We start from the raw sequence: 17,836 nt of genomic DNA on the forward strand, positions 1-17,836 counted from the left end.
GTTCAAGTGGTTCGCTGCTATCCTTAGGGTCCCTGGGCTGGGACATGGAGTAGAGGGTGGGCCTGGGTCCCTCCTTCTCCACTCCCCTTCTCTGGGACACTAGTGGGACAGTTGATACCCCAGTTCAGGGGCTTGAAATGGTGCTCTGAACCCCCCCCCCCCACAAGAGGAGAAAGCATGAGTCCCATCATAATAGTGCTGGCAATTTTCCACACCTGGAATGCAGTGACCCTGAAAAGAACTGAGTGGATAGCATGGGCTTCCAGTGTGATACTGTGGCAAAAAGGGCTGATGACATCTTTGGAGGTATAAACAGGGAAGCTGTGAGTAGGAGCAGGGAGGTGATTTTACTGGAATACTGCATCCTGTTCTGGTGTCCATGTTATATAAAGGATGTTGAAAAATTGTCGAGGGTGCAGAGAAGAGCCACAAAATTGATTTGAGGGCTGGAGAAAATGCTTCACAGTCAGAAGCTAAAGAGCTCGAGCTGTTTAGTTTATCAAAAAGAAAATCAAGAGGTGACTTGATCATAGTGTGACCCCTGCAGAGAGAAAATCCTGGTACTAAAGGACTCTTTAATCTAGCAGAGAAAGGCAAAACAAGAACCAATGACTGGAAGCTGAAGTCAGATAAATTCCAATTAGAAGTTGGGCACAAATATTTAAGAGGGAGGGAGATTAGAGGGAGGGTGTAAACTCCCAAGTGAAGCCCCTCCTCTCCACCATGTCCTAGCTCTGCCCTGTCATGAGATCTGGTATCTTTGATGCTCACCCTCAGCACCAGCTGTTTTTACAGCCTGCAGGAGCCTGTAGAAGGGGGCTTGGCCCCTGTTGTCTCAAAGGAGGACTGGGATTGTCTTTGGACACCCCCTGCTGGCAGCCACTAGCCCCTTTCAGCATGACAACATCCATTTAATCCCCCAAACCCTGTAATAAAGGAATCCTGTACTCCCAGCCCCACAGTGGCTCTTTCCCCCAAGCCAGCAGTTTATCATGCCCCCCCCTCCACACACACCCCACATCAGTTTTGACTTCTGGGAGTTCCAGGGGGTCTTAAACCTCCTGTCCCCTTTCCGAGACTAGATGCTGCTTGGAGGGAGAGGGGAGGGGTTGAACAGACTGGCCCATTGCTTATAGCAGGGGAGGGGGAGCAGAGTTGTCCTGAGCTGCTGAGCTCTTTCCATTCCCTCCTCCCCTGCCATGAGCAATGTATTCATCTGCCCATCCCCCCACCCAAAAACACCTCTCGGTTCCTGAGGGGTGGAGGGACATTGGCAGCAATCCTGATTGGCTGCCCTTCTCCAGGAGGAAGGGAGCCAATCAGAGGCAGTGTCCCCTGAGCCAGACACTCAGGAGAACCTATTTAGAATAGTATGGAGTAGAATAGCATGAGTGTTTACATCATTGTCATGAGTGCCTGCAGGGGCCAAACCCACCTCGCTGCCAGGGAATTGCCACACATGGAAACACTGAAAGAATGAATGTTGGGGGCTTTTTCTTTGGCTTTCTGGTCATGTTTCCCAGCTTTTGTCTCTACCCCAGAGGCTAGTGCTGTGTCTGTGCCTTGCCCAATAGTAAAACTACAAAGAAACCACAGAGCAGCTGAGTCCCTGATAACTCTGTTTAGCGACTCTGTTTGCCAGCTTTACAGGCCCAGCTACCCACCAACTACAGCTCTGACTAGTTTGGGGTGACTTCTAAAACACCAAACACTGTGAGCACCACGAGAGGGCTCACAAACTATTTAAAGGGATACCACCCAATCCCTACAATTAGACTTCTTTTGTAAACAAATGAAAGCTGAGATTCCAGCAGCTGAGCTTTAAGAGAGACACCCAGACTCATAAAACTGCTGATAAAATTGTGAGAGTTCTCAACACTGTCAATGCTGCAATCAGGTGACTAAACGCCGTCTCTGCTTTAACTCATGGTTGATTCTAATGACCTCCTGCTGAGGATGCACTGTCACAAACAGAATTCTTGTCTCCCCACAGCTTTTTCTGTTACAGCGGTCACACCTTCATCCCCCCTGCACCAGCCATCAGCCCTGGCTGCAAGGAGAACTGTGTGTTTGTGAAAAGGAACCTCAGTGCCTGGGGAGTTGCAGGGGCTCTCACCTATGAGTGGGCCGGTTTCTCATTTATCCTCATGTTCTCCAACCCCTTTGACAACAACCTGCACCACCTCCAGTATGCACTGGAAATCTGCGAGGGCAGAATGAGCTGCAAAGAATTGGAGAGTCTCTACCACAGCATGCGTGGCCACAGGCCTCTGTCCAGAACCTATCAAAAGGACCGACTTGGGAGAAACACAACTGCCCTTGTTGTTACCTTACATAGCTTTCAGATTTCTGCCACTATGTCCAATCACAGCAAAGCTGCCCTTAGAGTATTAATTGAAGAGAGAGGTTCTCCTCCCTCCTACACTACACAGCCACCTTGCTCCCAGCAGCTATCTTCTCCGCTCCCCCGCTTCTCTCAGAAGCTGACCCAGTAACCCACCTGAAAACGGCGTTCCTGTCTCAGAAATCCCAAACGAGAGGGAGACACCACCCTGACTTGGAATGCTCTTCATGCAGAATCCAGGACCCGCAGAGGGCAAATTTTCAGTGGATTTCCCCCCCATCTTTTCTGTTCAGATTATTATATTGTTTTGTCCAGGGGAAAAAAAATCAACCTGTATAGCTGTTCCTGAACAAAGCAAATAATGGGCTCAGGGCCACAGAAAGAAGGTCACCAGAGAACCCACGGGACACAATCACTGCTCAGTCCCTGGGCTGTGCGAAGAACCTGAGTAGTAACAAAGCTCAGCAGCAGAACCATTCCAAAGCCAGCTGACAAGCAGTAAAGATGACTGGTGGGAAGACCAGAGGGCCTGATTCTGCATTTGGGCCTGATCTGACCACTCTTAGTCACATTGGATGAAATTCCCCTTGTGCACAGAGTCAGTATGAACCCCACCAAAGCTCCCAAAATGGGATTTAGTTGGGGTTGGTTCTGCTTTGAGCAGGGGTTGGACTAGATGACCTCCTGAGGTCTCTTCCAACCCTAATCTTCTATAATTCTATTAAATATAGCCTACGTGGTATTCTGGCCTATGAGGAGGGGGCTTCACCTCCTGAGTGACTAGATTCTCAGCATCACAATTCCAGAGGCCCAGCACCCACAGATTTCCAAACATGCTCCCAGCTGTTCTCACAAACTGGCCTGACTGTGGGTTCTGGGCTCCTCTGGTCATTCTGGCCATGCTTTGCAAGTTACTCCCAATGGGGGCCCTTGCAGAGCAAGGTGCTGCTGAGGTTGAGTCAAGGGGCCAGAGCCGAGGCCTGCTGTTGGCAGTCTGGTCATAGACACATGCAGGAAAATTCCCATACCCCACAGCTGCTCCAAGTGTCCCATTCCCGGGAGCTGGAGCCAGGCGTTTGCATATGTTGATATGGGAGGGGTCAGGAAGGCTTGTGGGAGGGTTTTGCAGCACCAGTTGCCAGCCCTGTATCTGGGACTACGCAGCCCTGTTCTGGAGCTGATGGGAAACATAAGAACGGCCATATTGGGTAAGATCAAAGGTCCATCTAGCCCGGTATCCTGTCTTCTGACAGTGGCCAATGCCAGGTGCCCCAGAGGGAATGAACAGACAGGTAATCATCACATGATCCATCCCCTGTGCGTTGGGTGAAAAAAAAACCTTCCTTTTGTACCATCCAGACATCCTGAGACCTACACCAGCTAAATCCCCACAATGCACCATCCACACAGCCTGAGACCTACAGCAGCTAAACCCCCGCAATGTACCATCCAGACAGCCTGAGACCTACACCAGCTAAACCCCCACAATGCACCATCCCCACAGCCTGAAACCTACACCAGCTAAACCACTGCAATGCACCATCCCCACAGCCTGAGACCTACACCAGCTAAACTGCTGCAATGCACCATCCCCACAGCCTGAGACCTACACCAGCTAAACCACTGCAATGCACCATCCCCACAGCCTGAGACCTACACCAGCTAAACCACTGCAATGCACCATCCCCACAGCCTGAGACCTACACCAGCTAAACCCCCGCAATGCACCATCCCCACAGCCTGAGACCTACACCAGCTAGAGGGACAGAACCACATTGGAAATAGCAGCAGGGATGGGGGTTAAGGAGGGGCAAAGTTTGATATTTCTACTGTCTGTAGCAATGTTGGTTGGCCCCTGCCCTTTCTTCCCATATCACCTGTCATGTCTGTGGGAAGATGCTAAGTCCCTGGGTGCATGGACTGTACCCTTGTGTCTCTCTCAGACAAAGGCACGTACATTCTGGGTGCTGTGAAATCTAATAAAACTTCATAATACTAAAAACTGTCCTAAGGAGAGTCACTTCTAAACAAAGAACAGAATTAATTCTTTTGTTCACATAAATACAGAGGGTCCAGGTCACCACTGATATCAATTGGCCATAGCTCCATTGTAGTCAAAGGGCCGGATCCCCAGCTGCAGTAAACTGGTCCTGCGCCATTGGAGTCAATGGTCCAATTTATGTCAGCTGGAGGTCTGGCCCAGAGGTCAGCCCAAAGCTATTGCCATGGACTCTATGGGCTGTCTGAGTTTCTCACCTGCAGCTGGACTCTCACTTCAACCGAGCTCTACTCAAACACAATAGGAGCAATGCATGCTGGGAAAGCTGCTGACTTTTCTACCATCTCCTCCTTATGACAGAGGCTTAAGGTAATAAGCCTTAAGCCTCTCCAGCAGCAAGATGTTCCGCCTGGAAGATGACACATCCCGAAACGCTGCCTGTTGCTTCTTATCCTATCCTCAGAGGTTAAGAAAAACAATTTTTCTTCTTCCTCCTTGTAACAACCTTTTATGAACTTGAAAACTGTTATCACATCCCCCCTCAGTCTTCTCTTCTCTAGACTAAACAAACCTAATTTTTCAATCTTCCCTCATAAGTCATGTTTTCATTAATCAATTTTGTTCTTCTCTGGACTTTCTCCAATTTGTCTACATCTTTCCTGAAATGCGGTGCCCAGAACTGGACACAATACTCCAATTGAGGCCTATCCGGGGTGGAGCAGAGCAGAAGAATTACTTCTCATACAACACTACTGCTAATACATCCCAGAATGATGATCACTTTTTTTCCAGGTGTTCCCTGTGCCCTTTGCCAGTTGGCATAAAGGGGTTCCTGGGGTTATGCTGACACAGCATTACGAGGTTTACAGGGTCAGTGTGTTTAGTTTTGTCTGGGGAAAGGACCTGGTATGTAACCTCACCCCTCTGCTTATCACAGCCAGGTTGAACTGAGCCCTGGGCTGACATCTCACAGTGTGCCTGGTGCGGGAGAGGCAGTGGGAGGTGGCTGGATCCCTATAGACACGCTCCACAGAGGAAGTGTAACATGGAGCGAAAGGAAAGACACTCAGCTCCGCCTCCTGTATCTGAATTGAGAGCTCGCACACTGCCTGGGGAGGGGACAGAGTTGTGATAGCAACAGACCAAAGCATGGCTAAGATGATCCTGTGTGATGATGTGGGATTTGTGGTGACCCCAAGCAGAAACGGCAGAAGGTCACCTAAGGCGGTGCCCAAAACCCCTGTGACTCCCTTTCTCCCTGAGCTTCCGCCCCCACACCGCCCCTTCCCCTGAGGCACCGCCCTCATGCCATCCCTTCTCCCAGAGGCCCTGCCTCCATGCTGCCCCTTACCCCTGATCCCTCACCCTTACACTACCCCTTACCATGAGGCCCCCCTCCACTCATTCCTCTCTGCTCCCTCCCCCACCCCGGTCCCCTTATGGCCAGTAAAAAGTATGAGGGCCATGGCCCCCTGGCCACCCCTTTTCCAGTGCCCCTGACCCTGATTCCCTCCAGCACCACCCAGACCAGCTCTCCTGCCTTCTGGGGGACCTTCCCTGCCCTGTTACATTGGACCAGGGCATGGTGGGTACTGCAGCTGCTGAGCTCCGGGTTTTCCCCCATGCAGTGCAGCCCCCATGGTGCAGAAGTGCAGGTGAACCCAGCCCTGGGCTCTGACAGGCAGAATGTCCAACAGTTGCTTCCTCACAGCAACACCCAGCATGCCCTGCGGTATTCAGGCCTCAGGTTTCAGTCTACATGGTGCATTGCACATGTGAGCCACAGTGCTTGCAGCTGTATGCAGGTTAAGCACAGTGCATATCATTGGCAGCAGGGCCACTGGGGGGCAGGGGCAAAAGGGGAAGTTTGCCCCACATCCTTGTTTGAGAGGGCCCCCAAACCAAGTTGCATTGTGACCTGGCACATGGAGGTTGCGGTGCCACTCAGGATGGACCCATCCAGTTTGCTCTGCTACCCAGCGGGGGCTAAGAGTAATGTGTTCTCAGCAGGGTGATGTGTGGGGCCCAGCGGCTGAAGCAGGGATGGCTCCATAGGGGTTGGTGGTGACACCTGGGAACTCCCTGGCTCACACCATACATGTACATACCCTGGGAAACATTTATAGGGGCATCCCTGATCTGAGCAGAGCAGCCTCTGTGTCAAAGAGAGAATAAACTGAAAGTGAAAGAGGTTTGTCACAGTTACGGGAATCCAGTTACGCTGCTGGGAAAATATTTTGTCATCCTTGAAAATCTATCCCTTCACTGCAATCTGTGTCAGCAGGGTCTGAGTGAGCTCTCCCCTGCCATCTAGTGATGAGCTGGGGGAATCCTTCGGGAGCAGACCGGCTTTGCATAGACACGCCCACTCTGACCAGCTGCTCAGCAGGTGGGGCTGCTTTTCCCTGGTGACCTATTTTGGCTGGTGTTGGGATACCAGTCACTCTAGTGCAGGGCTAGTGACATGTTGGTATTCTTATTGGATGAGTAAAGGGCAGCAGAGCGACGCTTAGCCGGCCCTGAGTCAGGCAGTCACTCTCAACTGAACTGCACTTGCTAAGTAGGAGGTAAGGATACTACATCCCTGTAAGAAAAAAAAAAGAGGGGGGAAGGATAGCTCAGTGGTTTGAGCTTTGGCCTGCTAAACCCAGGATTGTGAGCTCAGTCCTTGAGAGGGGTATTTGGGGATTTAGTTGGTGTTGGTCCTGCTTTGAGCAAGGGGTAGGACTAGATGATCTCCTGAGGTCCCTTCCAATCCTGATATTCTAAGACAGTGGCAGGTGTTTTTGTCTAGTGATGTGGCTTTTGTCATAGTTCTCTTTCTTCCTGCTGTTCATAGGCACTGACTCCATGGGTGCTCTGGGGCTAGAGAACTCAAGGGGGAAAATTACGGAGTGCTCCGCAACCACAGGCAGCCAAGCTCCCCCTCCTCCTCCGCCATGTGTGCCTGCATCCCTGCTCCTCTTCCTCCCACCCAGCACTTCCGGCCCACCACCTAACAGCTGTTTGGTGGCACTTAGGACTTTCTGGGAGGGAGTGGGGACATGGCGCGCTAGGGGGAGGAGGTGGAGAAGAGGTGGGGCAGGGGTGGTGACTTGAGGGAAGGGGGTGGAATGGGGGTGAGGTTGGGGCAGGGGCAGGAAGGGGTGGGGCCAGAGTCTGGGGGGTCGAGCACCCACCGGGCAGAGGGAAAGTCGGCGCCTATGCTGCTGTTTAAAAGCACATGTGATTACGCTCAATTGAGTGTCCTTGTTTGGTCTGATGATTGCTAGAGCTGACAAACTGATAACTGCATTTTTAAGTGCTGAGCCTTAGATGTCCCCGGGGGCAGTGTTTCAGTGAATAAGATTGTCTAGCCTGTGCTAGTGGTGAGGTTCTGCACTAACTACTGAAATCACTGAGAGCTCGGTTAAGCGGTGGGACCTCAAGACATAGCCTTGCCGAGGGTGCGACAGAGCAGCAATGGCCCAGTGGCTAATGGCAGCGGAGCAAATGGTGGAGCAGGGGCTATGATGCCAGGACCTGGCAGCAAGGCTGGCTGAATGGCAGCATGAGCCAGTTGCAGTGGTGGCTACAGTAGCTGAGGTGTTGCTCGATGCCTCCGGGGTTGGAGGTGAACTCATGTGAATTCACCTCTGAAGCTGGGTCCTCGCTGAGCAAGGGCAGGAACTGTGAGGTGGGTGCAGCAGAGGGAGAGGGAACGGATGTGTTAAAGGATCATTTGTTTGCCAGACTTTCACACCACAAGGTGAGAAACTGAGGCAAAGAACACTGCCCAATGTACTCTGGGCAGGGGGTGTTTGCTCATGGGTCACATGCCTTTGAATGGTGCTTGTGGTGTTTTTCAGATTAATGCTGAGTTCCTTTCCCCACTCAGTGCTTGCGAGAGGGGAAGCATTGCCTCTTGGAGGCACCCAAGGTGGGGGCTCAAGCCAGTTCTGTTTGGTATTGTTAAGAGGAACCCTGAACCTAGCCCTTGTTACTGCCGACTCCTGGCAGAAGGGTTACATCCAGTTACATCCAGTTTCTTCTCCCGTGTTTGTTTTGGTTTAAAGAAACGTTCTTGCTGTTTGCCAAACTTTTCACAGGTACTGTGCTGCCCTCTACTTGCAGACCAGAGCCCCTGTCTCCAGGGCTGACAAGAAGGGAGGAAATGGAGGAGAACTGTATTGGGGCTGCAAGATCAGGGCCACCAAAAAAACGCTGTGTACATAAAGTTAGATGGAAAGGCTTGGGGCCTCAGGGAACATGAATGTACCAGGCTTCATATTTCTCTCGATGGACCTGCCTGTCTCTGGCCCATAGACTTTTGGGAAGAATGGTGCAGGACGGGGGGGCACAACATGACTCAGCAAGGAGAAAATGAAACTAGGGCAGGGAATAAATATTGGGTTACCAGCCAGTCACAACGTTCACTGTAATGGCCCGAAGCCAAGCGTGACGGTGCTGCCTCTTCTCACCTAGTCCTCTGTGAGGTGATGGGGAAATGGGGCAAACTCCTTCAGTGAGAGACCTTCGCATGGGAGCTGCGTTTGGGGAATGGCGACATTCTGAGTCTAACAATTCTGTGGTGCCTCTCAGCTGATGATTATTGAGTGGAGTGGGGTGATTGGCCAATAACCCTCCAGAGGGCAAGAAGGGGTCATCCCGAATGGCTTCCAGCTTCCATGCCTGCGGAAGGCAACAGTGCAAAATTGCCCCTATAGCAGAGGTCCCCATACTGTGACCATGCTTCCCTGGGGTCAGCGTGGAGAACCATTTGTGGGAGGGGCGTGGCAGGGCCTGGGACAGCCCACATGGTGGGGAGGGAATACCACCCAGCTCTACACTCCCAGCTCTGCTCTGATCCTGCCCCCAGCCACAGCCTGGTTTCCAGTTCTGGCCTCGACCCCCAGCCTGAGCCTTGGCCACGGCTCCATTCCTGGCCCCACTCCCGGCCCCCGGCCTTGGCCCCAGTCTGGGGGATGTGAGGAGAGGGGTAAAGGGGGGCGGGACCCTGAAAAGGACACTACCCTATAGCTAGAGTGCTTGTTACCTTCGGGGGAGGAGCTCAGCCCAGCGAAGCTTAGTAGGATTCAAAACAAACTCCCTAACTTAGGGTTTGTCTACACTGGCAATTAACAGCGCTGTAACTTTCTCGTTCGGGGATGCTGGGAGCAATGCCCCTTGTTCAGGTGGTTTTTTTAGAGCACTGGGAGAGCTCTATCAGGCTCCTCTTCACTATTTAGGGTTATTGTGTAACTCACTGGGGAGTGTGTGTCCCAGCTGCTGCTCCGCCCCATGCCGACCCACAGGGGCGAGGAGCTGTGACAGCCCCACCCACAGAGACCTGGCTCCTTAGCTGATGCTGTAGCAGCTTGTGCTTTAGAAACTCCTGGTTCAGTCTCTGGTGTATTAGCCATGAGAGCTAAAAGCTTGAGCCAAAGGCTGAGGGCTGGTGGCAATGGCTGAGGCTGGTGGCAATGTGACAGTGCTTAGAGTGCCCAGGTGTATACGCCACCTTATTACCCCTCTGTCTGCCTCACCACCCACATCACAGCCCTCTGGGTCCCTTCAGCATCCAGTCCCTTCTCCACGGAGCACTCGCAGTAATACCAGGCCTGCTGTCCCCAAGGGACCGGGACACACATCCACTCGAATAATTTGACTCAGGATCAGCCCCTTGTACCACAGCCCAGGCCTGAGATCTACAGAGAGCGAAAACAATCATAAGTCTATTGTGATCAGGATCGAAGAGCCAGTGAGTAAGGACTATGGAAACAAAAGGTTTGAAACAAACTCAGAACACGCTTTCTGGCAAGTAAATGTCACAGGCTAAGCGCCTGTCTAGAGCTGGCTTACCTCACCCAAAACCTTTTGCAGTGTTTCCAAACAAGGCTGGATGTAATCCCGTTTTCATAAATGTGCTGCCATCTACTGCTAACGGGCAGGATAACAGGGCCCTTTCTGTGTCCCCCAATTACAGTCCAGGAAACCTTCGCAGTGCACCCCCAGATTTCTTTCCCCTCTGCTGTACTTCCCTTCCTGTTAAATCTCACAATCCTTCATCTGCATTTGGTGCAGACTGATGACTGTGAATGAGACACCACTTAATTTACATTGCAGCAGACAGATAAACGTCTCTGGTCTGGCAGGAATCTAGTGTTTCATCTCTGTTTCATCTGCTGGGGCTCAATCCCTTCTTGATAGAAACGATAAGAAGATAGTTCCAGTATATAGACATAGACATAACTCCTTACACAGTAGCTGCACATATATTTTATGACGATATTCACAACCAGTGTGACATCACCCTTCCTTTGATCCCTAACACAACACTCTTTGGTGAACCAGGATGTATAGAATTTTGCCAGGTGGCATTGAGGGGAGCAGGCAACTCATCTCCTCTGTGGATTGGCACAGAGTGGCACCTGTGACAGACACACCTCACTGGGTTACAGGGGCACCTGGGAATCAACAGGAGGACTGAATGGGAACAAGAACTGAGTGGCTGAGAGGAGCCTCTTCGGGATGCGGATCCAGGACAAGGTCAGGAAAGGCAAATTATGTTCACACAGACAACTCCTTAGTTTAGTGATGGCATCAGGATGTACCCACCCACCCAAGCCTTAAAAGGAAGGAGATGAGGAGTTAAAAGGGAAAGACTTGTATATTTGCACATTACCCAACAGGCTGTGGGTCATGGGCTCTACCCTCCAAAAAACGCTTTCTGGCACAAACCCTTAATGGGGCCCACAGAAGCTCAGATACACAGATCTGCCCACCTGGCTGTCAACCACTCCGGGTGGTGGGGAAGCTACTCTGCCTTAACACTGCTCAGGGGCCCCTGTGACAGGTTTGCACCAGAGAGCGAGATGGATGGCATTGCAGGATGTGTTGCTGTTTGGTCTCTGTTAGTGAGGGCAGTGAGAGCCAGAGGGCAGCCCCTTTGGGCCTGAGATGTTCAGCTGATATTCAGGGCTTTGCAGGGCATTTCTGTTAGGATGAAATTCTGAGAGACGAGTCAGGGAGATTCTCAGTGTCATCCTGGTCATTCACACACAGGCATGTTCCCTGAGCACCTCAGAGTCTAACAGCAGCAGGCAGCTTCCTCACTGTGCAATCCCCATGTCTACCCCTCCAGCGAGCTCTGTGCCCAAGAACCTCTGTGTCATGAAGTCGAGTTTGCATCAAAGCCAGTCTCTGGGCAATGTAATGAGTGCAGCTGGCCTGTAGCAGGTTGCCTGTCTGGCTACGCCACCTGACTGATTGGATGAGTCAGCAGCCCGGTTCCTGAGCCCAGCAACAGCAGCTGCTCAAAACATTTGCCCAGCCGTACTCCTGCCTTGTTCCAGCCCTGCTCCCGCCAGGCCTCACATCAGGTAGCCTCGTCCTGACCCTCGGCTCCAGTTTCCTGGGCTCTGGCATCTGGACTCTGACTCCTCCTCTGACCCTGGACCTTCATCCTAATGTCAGGGGGCTGTTGGCCTCTCACTGGAACGTAGTGGGTTTTTTCAGTGGGTCCTTTTCTAATGCCAAGCGAAAGTGGGCTTAGGAGACTGACAGTCCCCAGGGCCAATGGGGAGAGGCCAACACTCCAGGTCAGCTGGATTGATAGGGCAGGCAGGCCAATGAGGGAGTCAGGAGCCTGGGGGCCCATCCTCGGTGTGAGCTGCAGTTGACTGAGCCAGAGCAGGGCAGAGCTAAGAGGAGAACAGCAGCCTGAGCTGAGCTGGAGGCGGAGCTGGGGAGCTGGAGGTGGAGCAGCCCCGAGCCCAGAGCTGGAGCTGGAGCTGAAGCAGGAGCAATGCAGACCAGTCGTGCCAACTGGGAGCAAGGGATGAGCTGCTGGGCCAGAGCCGGGATGGCAGATGCTGGCTGGGACATGAGTAACACTGGAGCTGGGTGCAGCAAGTGGCTGGGGCCAAGTAGGGGGCCCTGGGCAGAGGCAATACTAGATTTATAATGGCGCCAGTGGCGCCATGGGGCTGGGCCCACGGTAGAAAGGGGCCCCAGCGCGCTCTCCTCCGCCCCCCCGCTCTCTCCTATGGGGTCAGAGCTTGACGCTGCGGGCTGCTGCAGCTCTGTGGCAGCCTCTGCTGGCAGCCTAGGTCCTGCCCCACCCCTTTCCCCAGTGTGCTACATTTCCTCCCCCCCCCACCAATCAGCTGGATCAGCTGCTACCGGCAGGATGGGGGAGGAGGGAACCACAGCACAATGTTCTGGGGGGGGGGGTGGGAGGAGGAGAAGAAGAGGCGGGGATGAGGTCTCTCTCCCGCCTCTTTCCCCAGCGTGCTACGTTCCATCTTCCCCCCGCTGGTTAGTTGGATCAGCCTTACAGGCAGGTAAGGGGCAAGGAGGAGCGAGCTGCAGCACACCACTCTGGGGAGGAGGAGAAGACAAGGCGGGGTGAGGCCTTGGGGAAGGAGCTGGAATTGGGGCATACCCCCTCCAGCTCCCTGCGTGAGCACCCCCATGACCCCAGCCCACCCCCTCAGCCCCCTTCCCACCCTAACCCCTGCATCCCTCCAGTCCCCTGAACCTCTGGGCCTGCCCTGACCCTGCAGTCCCCTCACACCTCCCCAGCCACCTTCTCTGTCCCCTGCACCCCCCACACTTCCCCAGCCCCCTGCCCTGACTCCTTTCACTACCAGCTTCCACTAGGGTATTGCAGAAGCCAGGAAACTGCCCCACAATAACGGGACCATTCCCCCGCTTACACTGGCTACTGACTCCTGCTCTAACCAATGGCACAACCACCCACGTACTGGTCACTTGGTCTCTCTGTTCTCCTCCTGGTTGTGTAGTGGGGGTGCTGTGAGCTATTGAACCAAATGGTAAACTCTGTATATGATGGAAAGCACTGCAAGCCAAGGGGTGCTGCCACAGCCCCGGCACCCCTACTTCCAGCACCCAGCAGAGGGTCTCTGTGTAGAGGTGGAGGTTTGGGCTAAAACCTGGGTAAGAGCCAGGAGTAACTGTGTAGTGAAGACAGAACCTGTGAGAGCTCCTTCAAATTTTTTTCACTGACTCTAGGTTACCTGCCTGCATTTGGGGTGCAAATGGCTTGATCATAGAATTTTGACTGCGTTAATAGTCCAAAGTCATTTAAATACTAGCCCCAAAGTAGCCGAATCTATTTATTGAAACAAAGATGATTTTTTATTAACCCATTGGTCTGTACATCAAACAACAAAGGAAAGCTTTCGTTAGATACCCAGTACAGATTTGATTTAAAAAAAAAACTACAAGCCCCAGTTGGCATTCGTCCATAGAAGATTAGGGTTGGAAGAGACCTCAGGAGGTCATCTAGTCCAATCCCAAAAAAGCTCAAAGCAAGACCAACCCCAACTAAATCATCCCAGCCAGGGCTTTGTCAAGCCGGGCCTTAAAAACCTCTAAGGATGGAGATTCCACCACCTCCCTTGGTCCCCAGGCTGCAGCGGTGCATGGGATTCTTCCATCCTAAGTGCAGGACTCTGCACTTGTCTTTGTTGAACCTCATCAGATTTCTTTTGGCCCAATCCCCCAATTTCTCTAGGTCACTCTTGACCCTATCCCTACCAGGGCCGGCTCTAGGCACCAGCAAAACAAGCAGGTGCTTTGGGCTGCACATTTGCAGGGGGCAGCATTCCGGCCATCCTTTTTTTGGTTTGTTTTTTTAACTCACTTCCTCCCCTCTCACAACCCTGCCAAGGTAGAGCCACAGAGCAGCTGGGGATCCAGCATGGGAGCTGAGAACCCTTGGGACCCTGGGAGCTGTAGTTCCTTGCCTAGCTCCCTGCCTAGAGAGCCAGCCCTGGAGCAGGAAAAGAACTACATTTCCCAGCAATCCCTTGGCAGCTATCAACAGGAAAGGGAGGGGTAGGGAGTGAGGTAGCTGAGCCATGCTGCAGCTTGCTGAGAGTCGAAAGGGGTGGCACTGTGAATGGGGGACAAGTGTGCCCAAGAAGTAGGCGGCTTTGCCTCAGATATCCCCTTCAGAAGACTTCCCCAGACTGGATTAGGGATACTGGTATGACCTCACCTTGCAGCCCCCAAAAAAGGAATTGGGCGGACTAAATGGACAGTGCACCTCTCTATCTGAAGCCTAGTATGGGAGGTACGTGGATCCCACTAGAATTTAAAATGAAAAGTAGGGGAGGGGAGGCTGTGCTGGAGGACTTGGGCAGCTTTAGATACAGTACCTGGCACTTAGGAGGATTTCCACTTCTGAGCTATGGAAGCAGAAATTGACTTTTCCTTTCCAGATATAGCTAATATTCAGAAAGGGAATCTAGCACCTGCCTTCCAGATTTGAACACCTCAAAATTCAGGAGTGCTCAAGTTCAATTTGGGCAGCTGTTACTTCATTTCTCCCAAATCAAATATACTGAAGTGCTATTTTCAAAAGCCATCGTCTTTTTTTTTTTTTAGTTTTATTTGTTTAAAAGGAAGACAGTCATATTGCATTGGCAAATTCCCCATAGAAACAAAGAGTGGAACAAAAGAATAATAAAGGCACCTCAACTTTTCCTCATTTATGTAGGACAGTCTTATAATATGCATCCAGATATCCTCCAATCACACAAGCTGAAAATTGTTCCACTTTACTGCAGTTCTGTAACCATATGGGAACAAATCCTGTCTGTTCTGTGCACATCCAAAATTCCTGCTGAGTGACCCACCCTGGGAGCGAATTACCAGTGACCCACGGCTGGGGCGGCAGAAGGGTGCAAGTGGGGGGGGGGGGGGGGAGAGCCCATGGCTGGGGTGGTAGGGGGAGGGCACTAGTGGGGGGAAAAGGGGGGAGCCCAGTGCTGGGGTAGCAGGGGGTGTGGGTGTGCTTCCTCCTGGCTAATGTGCCAAATTGATCTATTGCATGATTGAGGCATGCTGTTTCACTTTTTTGTGTGTGAATCCGTGAAAAAGGGAGGTAAGGATTTGGGGTACGGAGCATGCCCCTGAGCCCAAGGTGAGACCACTTTCATTTTTTTACTTTACTCTTCCAATTTGCATCATATACATGGACACAAATACAGAGAACATTTTTTTAAATTAAAGAACATTATAATAATCTGGTATATACATTAAAAATGTCTTTTGGTTGCATTATGTTTTGAACAAGAGGCATTTAAACAATTTTGGGGGGGGGTAAAGAAGTGAACTATGCACATTTTTTGCAGTTGTACTCTCTCTTGTCATCAGTCAGGTAGTCTTGATTGGTTCCTTCTGTAATGCAGGGCATATGTGCCCACCTCTTGCAAGAATCACACTGTACCTTTGATAAGTAACAATTAAGAAATGAAATCACAGAAGTTGTAATGTTACACATACTTTTCAGTTCACTCATGCTATTCCTTCCACATGTCAGCATTACCTAATGTATGTATGCCTATCAGCATGAAGAAAAGGTTTCCTGATGTGGATTTTTTACAAGAATCATGATCCTTAGGCAGTTTATGGCATTTATTTCTCATATAATTCTATGTTTCTTACCACTGTGCAATCCTCACTTTCCTTTTCACAGTTGATGAGGTTGCAGTATATGCAGTAGTCTTCCATGTTTTCTTAAAAAAAATATATATATATATCGTTATGAAATGATGAATACATTATGACCAAAACTGAAAATGCAAATCTTCATTTATTAATTAATGTCAATATTTTAATCCAGTCAATGGTTTGAATGTATCTTTTCCTTTTTTGTGACTCATATTTTCTCAAATTTTTAGTTTACTGCCCCTGTATCTAAAAATGCCAATTTCATTTAACTGGCCGATCAATAGCAATCATTCACCTGATTCACATTTTTGTGTACTTAAGGATATTATTGGTTCATAGTCACCATTACAGAACCAAACCTGTGAGATATCCCACTTTAGGGATATTAAGATATGTCTGCTATGTGACATAATTCCAGTCTTCATGTTATCTTCACATGTGCCTAATGAGACAACAGTACATGGTAGAAAGTAATTACCTGACTCCTTTATTAGAAGAATTGCTATATGTCTTCTAAACGCAGTATTAGCCTCTTGTTTTGTTTCTACCATACTGATGTCTTTGTGCTGCAAATATGCTTCTGCAAACTAACAACACTGATATTTAGAACAAACATCATAATTACCAGAGGTGAAAGTGGGGCGGTTCAGCATACCGGTAAGACCCAGCCACTTGTACCGGCCCTTACACGGCTGACATTACACTTCCGCTGTGGTAGTGCTTTATGCTTTAATGTCGCTGCCCTCTTTAGCACCCTCCCCTGCCCCCCCGCATCAGCAGCCCTGCCATAGGGTCCGACAATGCTGTTGGATGCTCCTGGCAGGGCTGCCGACAGTAGGGGAGCAAAATGTGCCCTGGGTTCCGGCGATTTACAAGGGCCTGGTTCTCCTGGCCACTGCAGCAGCAGCTGTGAGGAAGGGCTGGCTGGTGGAATCTGGCCCCCCAGCACCTCACCTTCCGCTGGAGACCCCATCCCTTCTGGGGGCCACAAGCCCACACCACACACCTTGGCAATGGATGCTGGTGCAGTGCCCATTGGTAATCTCCGGCATTTACTTTCACCCTGGATAATTACACAAACATAACAAATAATAATGGCAATTTGGTATTCAATACCTTTAAGATGAGTGGTCCGCAGTTGTGGCCATCACTTTGTCTGGGATGATGAACAATTTTACTGTTCCAATCAGATGAGGATTTTCTAGTTAATTGTTTGATGAAGTTTCTGAAATTTTTAGAGAGTACATTAGCAGACTGCATAAATGAGCTTTGCTTTCCCTCCCCCCTCTGGTTTGTGGACATAGATAAAAATCCATTCTCTCTCTTTAATTAATTATGGAAATTACTTATTGCTCACATATATACACACTTACACAATGTAAGAGTGAGACAATAATATGAAAGTATCACCTGATTTGCTGTCACCCATGTTGATAATAACACACTCTCAATCATGCAACATGCTACTTTTTCATGTCCACATTCTGTTAAGTCATTCCCCAGAATCAAATCACACAAGTTCACTCAAAGTCTATTACTAGGCATATTCAGTACAAGTACATGCTGTTTCAATTTTTATTTGTAGCTAATAGGAAGATATTAGTCTCACAATTGTTACATTCCCTTCAAAAAAAATTTCAATGGAACATTTAATGTCCACTGTAAAAGTAAGTATCTAATAAATCACCTCCAATTCCTCAGGCATGTTCTTTCATATCTCATCTCATCACACAAGGGGTCAATTATTAACAATTCTTCCCCCCCCCCCCCCCCCCCCCAATCGAGGCTATCTGTGAGTTTAAATATATTCACAAATTATATTGGTAATGTGATTATTTCAAACATTTTATAATGTTTTATCAAAAATCATTATGCAATTAACATATTTTCGTTTGTAATGTCTCAGTAACACAGAAGAGAAAAGCATATTGTGAAATCATTGATCAATTAATTACAGAATGTATTCTTCCAAGTTACACTCACAACATAACTTGACAGTAGCATTTTATTTAACATTCACATTCCACTTT

At 50.2% G+C, this 17,836-nt stretch overlaps 1 protein-coding gene across 2 annotated transcripts in view; it reads left to right on the forward strand.

Annotated features, from left to right (window-relative positions):
* The window catches only part of LOC101954174 (deep sea actinoporin Cjtox II-like), a 69,899-nt gene that overhangs the window by 12,968 nt on the left and 39,095 nt on the right, over positions 1-17,836 (forward strand). Inside the window, exon 3 of one of the 2 annotated variants that reach the window (XR_006173555.2) lies at positions 1,994-7,296. The exons of the other annotated variant lie outside the window; for it this stretch is intronic. The gene's annotated coding sequence lies outside the window, so the exon portion shown is untranslated. Of the gene's footprint in view, positions 1-1,993; positions 7,297-17,836 lie in introns of those variants that run through there. 2 annotated transcript variants of the gene reach the window in all.

This window comes from Chrysemys picta, chromosome 17 (genome assembly GCF_011386835.1).
Source record: "Chrysemys picta bellii isolate R12L10 chromosome 17, ASM1138683v2, whole genome shotgun sequence".
NCBI classification, from domain to species: domain Eukaryota; kingdom Metazoa; phylum Chordata; order Testudines; family Emydidae; genus Chrysemys; species Chrysemys picta.